Here is a 15,663-nt window from a genome sequence, read left to right as displayed (position 1 = left end):
CAATACAGGTCCCAGGACGGAGCCCTGTGGTACCCCACTTGAGACATTCATCCAGCTGGATGTGAAGCCATTTACAACCACCCTTTGAGTCCGATCACTAAGCCAGTTATGAATCCACCTAACAGTTGCCTGGTCCATTGCATACTTGGTCATTTTTTCAATAAGGATGGTGTGAGATACTTTGTCAAATGCTTTGCTGAAGTCAAGATATACTATATCTACAGCATTTCCCTGATCCACCCAGTCAGTGATTCTGTCATAGAAGGAAATTAAGTTAGTCTGACATGACTTGTTAGTTACAAACCCATGCTGACTCTGGTTAATCACTTCATTCTTATCCAGGTACTTACATACATGTTGTTTAATAATTTGTTCAAAGATCTTTCCTGGTATAGAAGTCAGACTCACCGGCCTATAGTTCCCTGGGTCCACCTTCTTCCCCTTTTTGAAGATAGGAACAACATTTGCTCTTCTCCAGTCTTCTGGGACTTGTCCTGTTCTCCAAGAATTTTCAAAGATTATGGAGAGTGGTTCTAAAATTTCTTCTACGATCTCCTTCAGTACTCTGGGGTGTAATTCATCTGGACCTGGAGACTTGAACTCATTTATGTTAGCTAAATATTCCCTCACAATCTTTCTGTTTACAGATAACTTGGATTCTTCTATTCCTTTAAAAGGACAGTGAAGATCAGTTGATGTTACATTTTCTTTCTGAGAGAAAACAGATGCAAAATAGGAATTAAAAAGTTTGGCCTTCTCAACATCCTCTCTTACCATTTCTCCATTTTCATCCTGTAAAAATCCTATAGCTTCTTTGACTTTTCTTTTACTTTTGACATACCCCCAAAATCCTTTTTTATTGCTTTTGACATCTCTTGCAAGCCTTAATTCATTGTCAGCTTTAGCTAACCTGATATGTGCCCTACAGGATCTGCAGACTGCATTATAATCTTCTTTAGATATGCCTCCCTCTTTCCATTTAATAAACATTTCTTTCTTTCTTTTTAGCATGTGTTTAAGTTCTGTGTTCATCCATCCTGGTTTCCTTAAATGCTTCCCATTCTTCCTACTTTTCGGGATTGTTAACGATTGTGCTTTGAGAATCTCATTTTTAAAAATTTCCCATCCTTCCTGGACATTTTTGTCCTTAAGGACATCCAGCCATTGGATCCCTCCTATTCTCTTTCTGAGTCTCTTAAAATCTGCCTTTCTAAAATCTAACCTTGAAGTTTGAGTCTTCACATGTCTTCCTCCTCTAGTTATCCAAAATTCTATAATAGCATGATCGCTGCCTCCTAGGGTCCCAGCTACCTTTACCTCCTCAACCATTTCCTCCCTGTTTATAAGGATTAGATCCAAAGTAGCAGATCCCCTTGTTTTCTCCCCTACCTTTTGGAAGATAAAGTTGTCAGCAAGAGAGGATAAGAATTTGCTTGACCTGTTAGTTTTACTTGAGAGAGATTCCCAACAAATGTCTGGATAGTTGAAATCTCCCATGACCACTACGTCATAGTTTTTGGAGAACTTGGTCATTTGATACATAAAGAGTTCATCCATATCTTCAGCTTGCCCAGACATGTTCAGCGCCTGAACAGAAGTGGATGCAGAGATAACTTCTGTCCAATATTTACATATTCCATTCATGGAAAATGGGTGGGGGGGTGGGCTTTAACCCCTTAATGACCGGAGCATTTTCCGTTTTTGCGTTTTCGTTTTTTGCTCCCCTTGTTCTCAGAGCCATAACTTTTTTTACTTTTCGTTCAATATGGCCATGTGAGGGCTTATTTTTTGCGGGACAAGTTGTACTTTTGAAGGACATCACTGGTTTTACCAAATCATGTACTGGAAAACGGGAAAAAATCCCAAGTGCGGTGAAATGGCAAAAAAATTGCACATTCCACAGTTGTTTTTTTTTACCACGTTCACTGAATGCTAAAACTGACCTGCCATTATTATTCTCAAGGTAATTACGAGTTCGTAGATACCAAACAAATATAGTTTCTTTTTTATTTAAGTGGTGAAAAAAAAATCCAAAGTTTGCTAAAAAAAATAAAAAATGGCGCCATTTTCTGACACGTAGCATGATCTGGGGCCGGGTGAGGGCTTATTTTTTGCGAGCCGAGCTGACGTTTTTATTCATACGATTCTGGGGTAGATTCAATGTTTTGATCACCTGTTATTGCATTTTATTTTGATACCAAATATGTGTTTTGTTTTTTATTATTTTATTTTGAACTAGATGGTGGCCCGATTCTAACGCATCGGGTATTCTAGAATATGCGGCAGACCGGGCGCGACTAATCAGCGAAGCAGTGTTTAAATGGGTTGTGCACTACTTTAAATTAACCCCCCAATGTATCCCTCTGGGGCCCCTAATGAATTTTGTAATTACGTCATGTTGTCAATACTGCTTGTGACAACATCGCTGACCACGCGGCAAGTGTGAAGGGAGGACCGGGGAGCGAGGTCGCCGGTTGGGGTACTTCTGCTGCGAGCAGCCGGGAGATGACCGGCTAGCAACGGTCACCTCTCGGCTGCGTCGCCGCTGATCTCCCGACGGTGGCCTGCGTGTTTCAAATCTGGCGCCAATTCGCGGCCGGGCTGCGCCTGTCGCTGATTGGTTGCGGCCGGCTGGCTGCAACCAATCAGAGAAGCGGTGTTTTAAATTTCGCGCCAATATCGCTGATTGGTCGCGGCCGGGCAGGTGCGACCAATCAGTGAAGCGTGTTTCAAATCCGGCGCCACTGATCTCCCGACGGCAAGTGTGAAGGGAGGACCGGGGAGCGGCGCCGCCTAGGCCGCCGGTCGGGGTACTTCTGCTGCGAGCAGCCGGGAGATGACTGGCTAGCGCCGGTCATCTCCCGGCTGCATCGCCGCTGACCTCCGTGCGGCAGATGAGCCTCTAACGGCCGCCATCTTGTTCTGAAATCCCGCGTCGCTGATTGGCTGGACCAATCAGTGACGCGGGATTTCCTGGACGGACAGACAGACGGGATAAGCCGATTATATAGTAGATGGGGCGAAAGGAAGGTGATTTAAACTTTTATCGTTTTTTAATTTTTTTAATATTTTTAAAAATATTTTTTTTTACTCTTTGCATGCTTTAATAGTCTCCATAGGAGACTAGAAGCAGCACTTGCCTGATCGGCTCTGCTACATACAAGCGATGAGCAGATCGCCTGCATGTAGCAGATTTGCTCACTTGCTATGAGCGCCGACCACTGGGCAACGTTCAGGGCAATCTGGCCATGACAACCACAGGGGTCTCCTGCAGACCCCAGGTTGTCATGTTAACCCATCGGTGACCCATGATCATGTGATGGGTGGAGTAAGTGACGCGCTTCCAGCGCGGCGCTGTTAAATGCCGCTGTCAGAGCTTTTAACTAGTTAACAGCCTCGGGTGGATCGTGATTCCACCCGCGGCTGTTTGCGTGCACATGTCCGCTGTATAAATCAGCTGACATGTGCCTGGTTTAGGGCGGGCTCAGCTCCGGAATATCGACCAAATATCGACCAATACCTCATGTTATGTATTTATCTTATACATCATTTTTCATCTTTTTGCACATTTTACATCTTTTTGTGGGATGCGGCCAGGCCCTTTATTGTTGGGTTGTTGAATTGGGGCATCTGTCCTGTGTGGTGCACGTGTATAGTGCCATGCAGCCCCCTCGATTTAAAATTTATGAGCGTCATTAATAGGCTGTAAGCCAGACACAGTGCACCACACCTATCTGTGTGACTGGCATCCTATATAAGCTGCATTTGTGTGCATTGTTAATACTACACAGCCACTCACATATCTGCCAATTCATGGAGGGGGTGGCTGTCGCATCAGTATTTCGCACCTGTGCGGCCCCCGCCTTTATCATGGGGGTCTGTCACATCCTGCTTGTGCTTTGGTAATCTGACCTGGTGTTGGTAAGGCCGTTTTTTTCTGTGATGTTTTTTTTTTTCAAGCTCAGCTCCGGAGCCCGCTCTGAACCGAGGGTTACGTGCATACTATTACATACCACGTCATAAAGGGGTTAAAGTGGTTTTCCAGGATTAAAATATTGATTCCTGGGATAGGTTATCAATATTAAATTAGTGGGGGTCCAACACCTGACATCCTCACTGATGAGTAGTTTTCCGCTCCAGCGGCAGCCGGATATATACAGTTAAGGGCGCTGAAAATTACAGTTTTATTCATAGTGTAGTGGCTGTTCCTGGGTACTGCAGCTCAACTCCAATTTACTTCAATTGGAGCTGATCTGCTGTATCCAAAACCGGACATTACACAGTGATGGCTAAAAGACTGGCATCCCTCTCTCCCTGTTGAAAACACATGCATTCTTGATGGAATATTTATGGAAATATCCAGAGGAAATGTTGTTGGCCAAGCTATTATTGTGTACTAGAAGCTTTATATGTTAGTTATCAGATCACTCACTTGTAATCAGATCTTCAATTAGAGATCTTTGCATTAAATGAATAACCTTTCTTTATGGAAACTGGAATACCTCTTCAATGCATAGAAATATTTCTGGATTTTATCAGAAATGCAGATCTGTAAAATAAAGCGATGATCATGATTACTAGCCGCAATAGATCGTACTCAGCTTTTCAGCAAAGTGGACCCCAAACTCCTGTAGACATGAAATAACAAAGCCAGACAGTACTCACCCTCCACAAATCCAGTGCTGCCTCTCCGGTCTCTGTCTTTGGCTGCAGCAGTGACTTCAAAAAAAATATTTGAGATCATAAAGCAGGTTATTCTAAAGATCTCAGAAAAATAACTACAGACCTTCTGTGGATGGAGGCTTACGCAAATCCCTGACACTTCATGTAGTCCCAGACAGACACAGATTTTGGGCTCATATCGTCACTTCCATGACCTTTTCATTTCACTAAAGATAGTTCTTAATGACATTGGCTGTATGTTTGCGGTCATTGTCCAAATGCAGAATAGTTTTGAAGCCAATTAACCACCTCACTGAAGGTATGCGTGATGAATATGTATTTGCTTGTATGTCTCAGCACTGAGGACAACAAGAAACAGGCAATGATGAGGACCGTAGAAGAACAAGCCATCCAGGAAGTGATGATATAGCCCCCACAGTTCCCTGATCTCAACATCATCGGGCCTGTTTGGGATTACATGAAAAGAAAGAAGGATTTGCTCAAACCTCCATCCACAGAAGATCTGTGGTTAGTTCTCCAAGATGTTTGGAACAACCTTGCTGGACAGTTCCTTCAAAAACTGTGTACAAGTGTACCTAGAAGAATTCATGCTTTAATGATGTTTTGAAAGCAAAGTTACACCATGTAGCGCCGGCGTCCCTGCCCTCTGCCAGGCAGGGACGCTGTTCCCCTCACCTCCCTGCTCCGTGCCCGGCGTCCTCCTCCCGCTCTGCTGGCAGCGCGCGCTCCTTCCCGGCCACTGTGCTTAGGGCGCGTGCGCGTGCTCTCCCTCCCTCTTAAAGGGGCCGCGCGCGCCATCCTAAGGAGTCCCCGGCCAATGGCCGGAGGACTTCACCATATATAAGGCACCTCCTCCAAAATGGAGGTGCCCGAGCAATGTTGTTGCACTGTTCACTACTCTGCTTCAGCCCTCAGGTCCCGTTGCCAGTTACCTGCCAGTTACCTGCCAGATTCCTGCCTGATTATCTGCTACCTGCCTGCTAGTCTGAGGTCCGACGGTCTGCCTTACTACTCCTGTCAGTCTGTCTAAGGACCAGCCTGCCCGCTCACCTGGGAGCGCACATCAGCCACCTGCCTGCTTGCCTGAGGTCCGACGGTCTGCCTTCCAACTCCTGTCAGTCTGTCTATGGACCAGCTTGCCCGCTCACCTGGGAGCATACACCAGCTACCTGCCTGCTAGTCTACCTGGAGGCTCCGCCGTCACGTGCTGTGACCACCTGCCTGTCCAGTGACTCCTGCTCGCTCACCTGGGAGCGCTCTTCTGCTGCCTGTCTGCTAGCCCACCTGGAGGCTCTGCCGTCACGTGCTGTGACCACCCGCCTGTCCAGAGACTTCTGCCCGCTCAAATGGGAGCGCTCATCTGCCGCCTGTCTGTTGGTCTTCCTGGAGGCTCCGCCGTCACATGCTGTGACCACCCATTCATCCAGAGACTCTCGCCTGCTCACCTGGGAGCTCACGTCTATCATCAGCCGCCACAGGTCGTACCAACCCTTTACCTAGAGACTGCCCCGGTCACTTGCCGTGACCATCTGCCCGTTCATCCAGAGACTGCCCCGGTCACTTGCCGTGACCATCTGCCCGTTCATCCAGAGACTGCCCCGGTCACTTGCCGTGACCATCTGCCCGTTCATTCAGAGACTGCCCCGGTCACTTGCCGTGACCATCAGCCCGTTCATCCAGAGACTGCCCCGGTCACTTGCCGTGACCTCCAGCCCGTTCACTCAGAGACTGTCCCGGTCACCTGCTGTGACCTCCTGCCCGTCTTCCCTGGTCGCCACCCGCTCCCTTACAAGGACTGCCCCCTTGTATAGTAGCTCAGAGGTTCCGCCTCCCAGACCCGTTACTGTTTGCTCGGGCCATGGAACCCGGTGGCACCCAAGCTCCCTCGCTCTCGGACCTGTGTCATGAACTGTCCCGTCAAAGGTCCCAACAGGAGTCCATCCTGGGTCACCTGCGGAATGTCAATACTTGCCTGGACACTCTGACTGCTCCACCAGCAACCTCCGCCAGTGCCATGTCTCGCAATCCGGCAGCTCCACTGCCCACTAATACCATGGTATCCTACCCCGGACCCCGGCTTTCTGCACCTCCTCGCTTCGGAGGCGACTCCGCCCAGGCTCGGGGCTTCATAAATCAGTGCACCCTGCACTTTGAACTATTGTCCCACCAGTTTAACTCCGACCGGGCCAAAATTGCATTCATCATGTCCCATCTCACCGGGGAGGCCCTGGCCTGGCTAAATCCTCTATGGGAGAGAGGAGACCCCCTGGTGTCCAACTTGCCTGCTTTTCTCACGGCTTTCCGGAAAGTCTTCGACGAACCCGGACGGAAGACCTCATCCGCATCATCACTGCTACGCCTCCGTCAGGGAAGTCTCACCGTGGGCCAATATGCCATACGGTTCCGTACCCTTGCCTCGGAGCTGGCCTGGGATAACGACGCTCTGGTATCCGTCTTCTGGGAGGGTCTGTCCGGCCGTATTAAAGATGAACTTGCCGGTCGGGACATTCCTACCACTCTCGATGACCTAATAACTCTTGCCACCCGGATTGACCTACGGTTCCAGGAGCGTGCCAAAGAGGTCACCCGTGAGAGGAGGTTACCATGTCTAGCTCCTACTTTTCAGAAACCCGTCACTCCCTCCGTCTCTACCCAGGTACACTCTCCTGAGTCTATGCAGGTCGACCAGACCAAGATGGTCAAAACCTGTCAGGACTTACGCCGTGCCGAGGGGAGCTGCTTCTACTGTGGCAGTAAGGAGCACCGGATCCGTGCCTGCCCGGAGAGGTCGGGAAACGCCTGTGTCTAGGTTCGCTCAGAGAGGTCAACCTAGACAAGAATAAATCCTCTCCATCTCTGCTGCTGTCAGTCTCAATCGTCTGCGGGGAGAACCGTTATTTCGAACTAGCCCAACTTGACTCTGGAGCAGCCGGGAATCTTATTTCACAGTCCCTGGTAGAGAAATACCGCATCCCCACCAAACCTCTGGCTGTACCCTTGTCTGTTGCTGCCGTGGATGGGGGCCTCTTACCACGCCCCATCCAACTCATCACCGAATCCATTACTCTGCAGGTGGGAATGCTGCATTCTGAGAGTATCTCCTTTCATGTTCTGCCTGGACTCTCTCACGCCCTCTTGCTAGGCCTACCTTGGCTCCAGAGACATGCACCCGTGCTTGACTGGCAGACCGGAGAAGTCCTTCGCTGGGGACAGGACTGCCATAAGACCTGTCTGGTTCCCGTCCATCCCGTCCGTCCTTCTCCTACCCCAGCTAATCTACCTGGACTTCTGATTCCTTATTGGTCTTATGCTGATGTCTTTAATAAAAAGGAAGCAGAGACACTACCTCCTGATAGACCATACGACTGCCCTATCGACCTGTTACCTGGTACTACTCCTCCCCGTGGGCGTATTTATCCTTTATCCGCTGCTGAGACCCGGTCGATGTCCGAATATATTGAGGAGAATCTGGCCAGGGGATTCATCCGGAAATCTACCTCCCCGGCGGGAGCAGGCTTCTTTTTCGTCAAAAAGAAGGACGGCTCTCTCCGTCCCTGTATAGACTATAGAGGCCTTAACCAGATCACGGTGAAGAATAAGTACCCCCTTCCGCTCATTCCGGAGTTATTTGATCGTCTGAAGGGGGCTAGAATCTTCACCAAACTGGACCTCCGTGGGGCGTACAACCTGGTTCGTATCCGTCAGGGGGATGAATGGAAGACGGCATTCAACACCCGGGACGGCCACTATGAATATCTGGTAATGCCCTTTGGTCTCTGTAACGCTCCTGCCGTCTTTCAAGAGTTGGTCAATGACATCTTCCGGGACCTTCTCTACTCCTGCGTAGTGGTGTACCTGGACGACATCTTGGTCTTCTCTCCGGATCTCCAGACTCACCGGAGGGACGTTCGTCAGGTCCTGCTCAGGCTCAGGCAGAATCACCTCTTCGCTAAATACGAGAAGTGCCTCTTTGAGCAGACCTCGCTTCCGTTTTTGGGCTACATTATTTCTCAGACCGGCCTACGAATGGATCCAGAGAAACTGTCTGCCATCGAGAAATGGCCTCGACCGGAGGGGTTGAAGGCCATTCAGCGATTCCTGGGCTTCGCCAACTACTACCGCCTCTTCATACCACACTTCTCTTCCCGGACTGCCCCAATTTCCGCGCTCACCCATAAGGGTACTAATCCCAAAGAGTGGCCGCCCGAAGCAGAGGAGGCCTTTCTTTCCCTAAAACAGGCCTTCTCTTCCGCCCCGGTGCTGCATCGCCCGGACGGCAACAAGCAGTTCTTCCTGGAAGTTGACGCCTCCTCCTCTGGAGCCGGAGCGGTACTTACTCAAAAATCATCTTCCGGGAGAATGGTAACTTGTGGCTTCTTCTCCAAACTCTTCTCCTCTTCTGAGCGCAACTATTCCATAGGAGACCGAGAGTTATTGGCCATCAAACTGGCATTGGAGGAGTGGCGTTACCTACTCGAGGGGGCTCTTCACCCGGTAATAATTTACACTGACCACAAGAACTTGGCTTACCTCCAGCATGCCCAGAGACTTAACCCGCGCCAAGCCCGGTGGTCCTTGTTTTTTGCTCGCTTTGATTTTGTTCTTCATTTTTGCCCGGCTGACAAAAACGTCAAAGCAGATGCCTTGTCCCGATCCTTTCTGGTGTCCGATCTCGAGGAGGAACCTAAACATATCATCGATCCCGCCAGAGTAATGCAGGTGGCTCCCGTGAGCCTAAATCGTCTCCCTCCCGGTAAGACGTTCGTATCAGTACCTGATCGGGAGAAGATCCTACACTGGGGTCACTCGTCTAAACTAGCTGGCCACGCCGGTCAGAAAAAGACCCTCCAGCTTATTGCCCGGCACTACTGGTGGCCTACCCTGCACAAGGACGTAATAGACTTTGTTTCTGCCTGTGTGTCCTGCGCCCGCAACAAAATCCCGAGACACCTGCCAGCCGGTCGCCTTCTTCCGCTTCCTGTGCCTGCTGCCCCCTGGCAGCATATTGCTATGGACTTCATAACTGATCTCCCCGTCTCTGCCGGTTGTACGGTCATTTGGGTGGTCGCTGACCGCTTTTCCAAGATGGCTCACTTTATTCCCCTGCCTGGTCTCCCGTCTGCACCCGAGCTGGCTAAAGACTTTATCCGCCACATCTTCCGTCTTCATGGCCTGCCCCTCCACATCGTGTCGGATCGTGGGGTACAGTTCACCTCACGTTTCTGGAGAGCCACTTGTAAACTGCTAGACGTCACCCTGGACTTCTCTTCCGCTTACCACCCACAGTCCAATGGTCAAGTGGAGCGGATCAATCAGAACCTGACCAGTTACCTCCGGCACTTCGTTAATGCCCATCATTCTGACTGGGTGGATCTCCTACCATGGGCCGAGTTCTCCTATAACAATCACGAGAGCGAATCCTCCTCCAAATCCCCGTTTTTTGTAGTCTTCGGTCAGCATCCTCGGATTCCTTTTCCTGTCTCCACCTCTGTGGACAACCCGGCTGCGGAATCTCTCGTTAGCAAACTTTCCTCCATTTGGGAGAGTACCCGATCCGCACTCCTTCAGTCGTCCGAACGGATGAAAAGACACGCTGACAAAAAACGCCTGGATCCTCCACAATTTCGTCCTGGAGATAAAGTCTGGCTCTCATCTAAATATGTCCAACTCAAGATACCTTCTTACAAGTTAGGGCCTCGGTTCATCGGTCCTCTGGAGGTCATCAGTCAGATCAACCCGGTGGCCTATAAGTTAAAACTCCCGGCCAACTTACGGATCCCTAACTCCTTCCATGTATCTCTCCTCAAACCTGTGGTACTTAACTCTTTTTCCAAGTCTACAGGTACGCCTCCTGCTCCGGTTTCTGCTGAGGACGAGTTTGAGGTAGAGAACATTCTTGCCACCAAAAGGGTAAGAGGAAAGACCTTTTTTCTAGTAGATTGGAGGGGGTTTGGTCCTGAGGAGAGAACGTGGGAGCCCCGGGAGAACATCCATGCCCCTCTTATCCTAGCTAAATTTCTGTCTGGCCTAAAAAAGGGGGGGCCTAAAGGGGGGGGTACTGTAGCGCCGGCGTCCCTGCCCTCTGCCAGGCAGGGACGCTGTTCCCCTCACCTCCCTGCTCCGTGCCCGGCATCCTCCTCCCGCTCTGCTGGCAGCGCGCGCTCCTTCCCGGCCACTGTGCTTAGGGCGCGCACGCGCGCTCTCCCTCCCTCTTAAAGGGGCCGCGCGCGCCGTCCTAAGGAGTCCCCGGCCAATGGCCGGAGGACTTCACCATATATAAGGCACCTCCTCCAAAATGGAGGTGCCCGAGCAATGTTGTTGCACTGTTCACTACTCTGCTTCAGCCCTCAGGTCCCGTTGCCAGTTACCTGCCAGTTACCTGCCAGATTCCTGCCTGATTATCTGCTACCTGCCTGCTAGTCTGAGGTCCGACGGTCTGCCTTACTACTCCTGTCAGTCTGTCTAAGGACCAGCCTGCCCGCTCACCTGGGAGCGCACATCAGCCACCTGCCTGCTTGCCTGAGGTCCGACGGTCTGCCTTCCAACTCCTGTCAGTCTGTCTATGGACCAGCTTGCCCGCTCACCTGGGAGCATACACCAGCTACCTGCCTGCTAGTCTACCTGGAGGCTCCGCCGTCACGTGCTGTGACCACCTGCCTGTCCAGTGACTCCTGCTCGCTCACCTGGGAGCGCTCTTCTGGTGCCTGTCTGCTAGCCCACCTGGAGGCTCTGCCGTCACGTGCTGTGACCACCCGCCTGTCCAGAGACTTCTGCCCGCTCACCTGGGAGCACTCATCTGCCGCTTGTCTGTTGGTCTTCCTGGAGGCTCCGCCGTCACATGCTGTGACCACCCATTCATCCAGAGACTCTCGCCTGCTCACCTGGGAGCTCACGTCTATCATCAGCCGCCACAGGTCGTACCAACCCTTTACCTAGAGACTGCCCCGGTCACTTGCCGTGACCATCTGCCCGTTCATCCAGAGACTGCCCCGGTCACTTGCCGTGACCATCTGCCCGTTCATCCAGAGACTGCCCCGGTCACTTGTCGTGACCATCTGCCCGTTCATTCAGAGACTGCCCCGGTCACTTGCCGTGACCATCAGCCCGTTCATCCAGAGACTGCCCCGGTCACTTGCCGTGACCTCCAGCCCGTTCACTCAGAGACTGTCCCGGTCACCTGCTGTGACCTCCTGCCCGTCTTCCCTGGTCGCCACCCGCTCCCTTACAAGGACTGCCCCCTTGTATAGTAGCTCAGAGGTTCCGCCTCCCAGACCCGTTACACACCAAATAAGGATTTCATTTAAATTTTTCTTTTGGCCAATCACTTTACATTTTAGAAAAATAAACTATTAACACTTTTATTTTTTAAAAACACTTACTTTGCTGCATTTTTTCCACACCTGCCTAAGACTCTTGCACAGTACAGTGGATAATTAGTCATCATAAGTCATATAGTCTTGTGAAAAAGCAATGACATTTCACGTAATGTTATTTATTTTTTTATAAATATTTACACTTTAGCAACCAAATTATATCTGATCTTACTTAGAAATATCCTAAAATGTTGTTTCCACATCTCTTGCAGATTCATTTCACTTTCCTAAGCAGATATACACTTTATAAGTTGTACTTTTTTCAATTCATTTAAATACAAATCAATATTTAGCATTATATGGCTAAGTGAAATGGACAAAATTATAGCTCAGTAAAACAGTAATTCAAATAAAGGTTCTAGTTTTACATTTATATTGAATTTTAGATTTTAAAAAATTTAATTTTAGTCACCCTAACTATTGAGAAAGTTGCACTGACTTTGCATCAACGGTCTCTAAAAAAGCGGTGTGAGGTCGAGAACTTGTTATCAGTTTACTATTATAAGTCATATGGTCTTATTTTTAGCACAGTCATTCCACATTTATCATGTTTTAGCAGGTCTATGTGCCACACTGCAAAGAATGTTTGCCAAAGTGAAAATTAGAAAATTAAATGAAATGAAGATAAATAAGATGCTAAAGGGAAAATATAACCTTTATTGTATACTGTGTCCAGCAACTAAGACTCTAAAAGTATATAAGCCAAGTCATACAACCACTACCATCCTTGCACAGATAAAAAACATGAACATTAAATCCTATAATAAATGTAACATTTTTAAGTTTCTTCTATCCAAGACATGTCTCCCACCCAGGTTAGATGTTCACATATATTCAATTTTACATGGCTGTGTTGCCAACTAACTAAATTTAAAGACAACCTTGCCCTGTATAATGATTGTAATCCCCAGTACATGTTATCATCCTATATATATGGATACGTCCAGTTGCAAAGCTAGAGTCCGATGGGCCCTGGTGCAAGATTTGGACCGGACCCACCCTTCCTGGTGTGTGTATACCAGGATTGGGCCTGGATAAGGGACAAATATAGCAGGATGGAGGGCATATACAGTATATATATATTCCCTCCATCCTGCTATATATATATATGCCCTCCATCCTGCTATATATGTCCCTTATCCTGGCCCAATCCTGGTATATATATGTCCTCTATCCTGGTATATATGTTCCCCTACCTGGTCCCATCATGGTATATATGTCCCTTGTTCTGGTCCCAATCCTGGTATATATATATCCCCCATCCTGGTATATATGTCCCTTATCATGGGCCCCATCCTGGTGTACATATCCCCCATTCTGGCATATATGTCCCTTTATTCTTGGCCCCATTCTGGTATATTTATCCCTAATCCTCGACCCCATCCTGCTATATATAATATATACCCCATCCTGGTATATGTCCCCCGTTCTGCTGCTGTTCTTTAATGCATAGAAAAAAATAAACAATTATACCCGTGTGACGCCAGTAGCTGACTTCAGCGTGCACTCGGCATCAGCGCATAACGTCACTGCCATGCGCCCCCAGTCACGTGCATGCCGATGTCAGCTGCTGGCCTCTGATTGGCCGGCAGCATGTATTGCTACGCACAGACCCAACAAGTCTCTGCGCCATCCAGTTAAAGTTTGTACTGGCATCGGCGGGCGCCCACCCACACAGTCGTCCCTGGACACAGCCGAGTATCACATCTCCTGTCCTAATTGAATGAAGGAGAAAGACCAGCAGCAGTGTCATTTAAATATAGTGTGCTCGAGGAAGGGACTCGTGGTCCCGACTAATTGAAGTAGAAACCTCAGCACCACAAAAAAGAGAAATGAGACTGTAGGTCTTGCTGCAGTGTTATTTATTTAGATCTGGCAAGGAGTCATAACAGATATTGTATACATATACTGTGAGACAGTGAGGGAATCATATACGAGGGTCCTTATGTGTCCCCGAGGATGTGCATATAAACATACTAAACCCGCTGGAGAGCATTGTAATTACAGCCACAGCAGTGGTTACATTGTAAAAGAAAAGAGAGTGTGGACTTGGTCGAGCTATTTGACCAAGTCAGATTTAGGAAAACCTGAGATAAGCTTTTATTTTTGGAGAGATCTGTAGGATGGTAGTGGGATGAATCTCTCCCTCCACTCCGGGTCTTGGAAGTGGCCCATGTCCACGATTCCCATTTAAACTTTCAGTTAAGGTTTGGATGTGTCAGTATTGGGTTTTTTGCAAGCAACAGAGCTCTGTGTAGGCCTGTTCATGTGAAACTAAACACAGACCAGAGACTTGAGCATAGCCATTGCCGCACCCACAGATTATATGGTGGTGCCGTTGTCCATGGCAACGGACTGATACGGACTAACCGGAGAATTTGTTTGTAAATTGGAAAATAAAGATGTTTAAGTTGAACTTTCTTGGGTCACTGCCTCATTGCCGTACGAGCACGAAAGTCGCTGCCTTACAATACACATACACACCCCCCCCACCCGACGAAAGCACTCCGAAACGCGAGTAGGGGTGGGTTTATATCATCTCAGGCTGCACCACTTAACCAGGCCCGGCATCAGCACCCGGCGCACCCGGGCAAGTGCCGGGGCCCTGAGCAGACGGGGGGGGGCCACTCACTATCGGGCACCCCTGCACGCTATGGGACCCGTGAGCGGAGGAGTGCGGTGCTGGTGCCAGTGCCCGCCGCCACCCCCCCCGCTTGCTCAGGGCCCCCGGCATCTGGCACAATACTTACCTCTCTCTGTGCCTCTTCAGCAGCTCTGGTGTCTTCCGCGTCCTCTGACTCAGGTCAGAGGATGTAGTGACGTCTTTCCACCGTGCCCTCTGCTGAGCCGTCACAGGCAGCGCAGAGTGGGAAGACGAAGGCGCGGGTGAGGAGTCCGGTCGGAGCAGCGGCAGCAGGTAAGAAGTGAGGTGAGTATTTGATTTTTTTTTTCTTTATGTATGGACGCATGGGGAATTGTATGGGAGGAATGACATCCTGCATGGGGCATTATAAGGGGGGAGTGACATCCTGCATGGGACATTATATGGGGGGGAAATGACATCCTGCATGGAGCATTATATGGGGGAGGGAATGACATCCTGCATGGGGTATTATATAGGGGGGGAATGACATCTTGCATGGGGAATTATATGGGGGGGGGCGGAGAATGACATCCGCATGAAGCATTATATGGGAGGGGGAAAGTGACATCCTGCATGGGGCATTATATGGGGAGGAAAGTGACATCCTGCATGGGGCATTATATGGTGGGGAGAAGTGACATCCTGCATGGGGCATTATATGGGCGGGGAAGTGACATCCTGCATGGGCCATTATATGAGGGGAAGTGACATCCTGCATGGGGCATTATATGAGGGGGGGGACAGCCTGCATGGGGCATTATGTGGGGGGGGAGAAACAGCCTGCATGGGGCATTATGTGTCCAGTATCCTGTATGGAGCATTATATGGGGGCCAGTATCCTGTATGGAGCATTATATGGGGTCCATTATTCTGTATGGAGCAATATATGGGGCCCATAATACTGTATGGAGGACTATGTGGTGCCCATAATACTGTATGGAGGACTATAATTTCCGGTCTGCA

At 49.3% G+C, this 15,663-nt stretch overlaps 1 long non-coding RNA gene across 1 annotated transcript in view; it reads right to left on the bottom strand.

Annotated features, from left to right (window-relative positions):
• Nucleotides 1-353: 353 nt before the first annotated feature.
• The window catches only part of LOC141206654 (uncharacterized), a 200,704-nt gene continuing 185,394 nt past the window's right edge, over nt 354-15,663 (bottom strand). The window contains exons 2-3 of the long non-coding RNA XR_012277252.1: nt 4,433-4,549; nt 354-711 (exon numbers count right to left, since the gene is read on the bottom strand). This is a non-coding gene — a long non-coding RNA (uncharacterized lncRNA). The remainder of the gene's footprint in view (nt 712-4,432; nt 4,550-15,663) is intronic.

The sequence above is a fragment of the Phyllobates terribilis genome, unplaced genomic scaffold, assembly GCF_046119375.1.
Source record: "Phyllobates terribilis strain yellow unplaced genomic scaffold, ASM4611937v1 Scaffold_1__5_contigs__length_1240528914, whole genome shotgun sequence".
NCBI classification, from domain to species: domain Eukaryota; kingdom Metazoa; phylum Chordata; class Amphibia; order Anura; family Dendrobatidae; genus Phyllobates; species Phyllobates terribilis.
Note: the sequence above shows the minus strand (reverse complement) of the source record. Positions and strands in the feature narration are given on the sequence as shown.